We start from the raw sequence: 2,710 nt of genomic DNA, 5'->3' as shown, positions 1-2,710 counted from the left end.
CACCCATTCACACTCACATTCACACACTGGCAATGGCAAGCTACATTGTAGCCACAGCTGCCCTGGGGCGCACTGACAGAGGCATAACTATAAAAAAAGCATAATGTAATTTTAACTTATATATCAGTAAATACTTAACTACTACACGAGTGCTTCCAGTTCATTGGAGGGAGGCGGTGCTAGCATATATCACAGGACTTTTAGGCTTTTATCTTTTATTTCAATGTGTGTTTTTCTGCCCTGCATTTCGTTGCCCTGTACCTGTGCATGTGCAATGACAATAAAGTTGAATTCTATTCTATTCTATTCTATTCTACAAATACTGATTTGTCCTCACTCCGAAGTCATCACATACTGATGCTTGGACAGTAAGCGTCACACTGTAACCCACTGCGCACCTACTTAATGCCACCTTTCAATGTGCAGACATTGAGGGGTTCGACATGTTTCTGTCTGAAATAAACAGCATCTGCTGGTGCTGGCATGGACATGGACGTGTAACCTTTGTAACATTGTAACACTGTTAGTTTAATCTTATTCTGCTATCTTATTGCTACCTTTATATACTGCTGTTTTAAACTGCTAGTTTACTGGTAGTTTATACTGCTAGCTTACTGCTAGCATTATATACTCCTACCTTAATCTGAAAGAATGTATTTATTAAAACTACTACCAACAAACAAAATAAACACACAAACCTCAGAGCTGAAAACTAAGACTTTCAAGCAAACGTTGAGGAGTAAATGCTGTGCCCGCTGATAAAGAATTATCCCTGCTTGATGCAGCTAACACTGCTAGCAAGAGACAAGGTAATTGCTGTTAGCTTGCAGCAATGTTTACAAGAAATCTGCTAAATTTTAAATCCAGCATTTTACCTGGATATTTGTAATGTAGTTGTGCTCCTGCTGTGTAAAACAAACCAGCCGTGTATGGTAACAGCTGAACACAGCTAACACTTCTGTTCTTCACTTTTAAACTTCCATCACTATGATTTATTCTTGTTTTTTCTGCCCTCAGTCATTGGGTTATTCTTTATGTTGTCACTGCCGAGCGTGATTTTGTTGCAAAACCCTTACTTACCCTAAAGTTTTGGTTTTTTTTTTTTAAAAAGTGACCTGGATAGGAGTCAAACTCCTGTTTTTTTTTTCTTCATCACGCATAAAAAGAGACGCTGAAGGTGTACAGTTTCATTCAACACATGGCAAGTAGTGTTCAGTTCAGTTCATTTTTATTTCAAACATTTCAAACATGTGCCTTCACAATCATTACAAAGTATTATTCCATTATTTGTTTGAAAAGGAGTAGGCAGAAGTATTTACTTATTTGTCCCTACCCCCTCAAGTTTTACCTCTCATTCATTTAATTGTTTGTTTGTTTTTTAGTCTTAAAAGTGTGACTGACTAAGAGACAGTGTCTAGTGAGCTAAGAGGTAGAAAGTGTTTCAAATAGTGGATACATACAGCACCCACCAAAAGTATTTGCACTTTACTGTTAGCATACTTTTAGAGGATATTCTAAGGAGCTTAGAAAGAAAAGTGTCTGGACTTCTTTAAGTTGCTTGAAGACGTTAAACCTCTCATCCGAGAAGCTTCTTCAGTTCTAAGAGTCAAATGAGTCCCAGATTTACAGGATATTGTACATGGAGTGGGGAAAAGCCCTGAAAAAAAAAATAGGAATAGTTTTACACCACACTTGTTAAGCATGACAGACTTCTTTGATCAAAAGGTGGAAATTTTAAAAATGACAAGCGGTCAAATCGAACTGAATATCGACAGTATTGATACCAATACTAAAATATTGATATAAGTATCAGATCAATGGTGGCAAAGTATCAATACTTTAAATTCAGTAGCAGACCTCTGAATTCTGTTAAATATTTTTTTATTCATGTATTTATTTTTTTTAAAAAACACACCTCAAACAAACACTCAGAAACAAACACTTTTGTGTCGTGTTTTTTGTTTTGACTGTCAGATCTATTTTATTCATTGCTTGTCTGACACATTAAAAAAAAATCACAGTGTTTAAAACGTGTGATATCGGCACTTAGTGGCATTTTTGTGGCATTTATTTGGTATTGGCTCAATACCAAATTTTGCAGTATGGCACAGCGCTGAATAAAGAAAGCCTCTGTCAACAAAGATCACTCTTTGAATCAACCCAGGCTCACTCATGATCACCCCTCCCCCTTCTAATAATCTTTACTCAGTCCCGAAGACGTTTGAAAGCGCAACTTTACACGCTCTGTAATCTCATGACATTTTAAAGAGCGACCAACTAATCACTGATAACAGATTAGCTTGACTACTAACTGCATTCTCTCTCTTTATTTATTTATTTATTTTATATGTACTTGTAAAGTTAAACGACCCTGCCGGTATCTTTGCTATTAAGTCTTGCTTATTGGATTGGTTATGGATCTAAGAGGGAGAGAAGAGGCCGTCAGTTGGTGAGGTCTCTCCAATCAATAGTCATTAACAGTGTAGTCAATGTGCGTTTCAATAGACACGGGAGCCAGTAACAGATTATCGACTCTCTCTCCCTTGATACACTCGTGTGTGTGTGTGTAAGTGTTCTCACAGCCGCCACCTGGAAATTAGTCCCTCTCCCTTTAAGTGGGAGGTGAGCTGCAGGGCGCTGGGGACGGTGAGAGTTGGAAACCCAGACAAGCAAACAGAAAGTCACCGGGAGTGAGTGAGTGAGTGAGTGT

Source organism: Mchenga conophoros, linkage group LG5 (assembly GCF_057382185.1).
Source record: "Mchenga conophoros isolate Kocher_MC1m ecotype Shallow Benthic linkage group LG5, M_conophoros_male_GT1.1, whole genome shotgun sequence".
In the NCBI taxonomy this organism is placed as follows: domain Eukaryota; kingdom Metazoa; phylum Chordata; class Actinopteri; order Cichliformes; family Cichlidae; genus Mchenga; species Mchenga conophoros.
The sequence above is the reverse complement of the archived record's forward strand: the minus strand, read 5'-3'. Positions refer to the sequence as shown.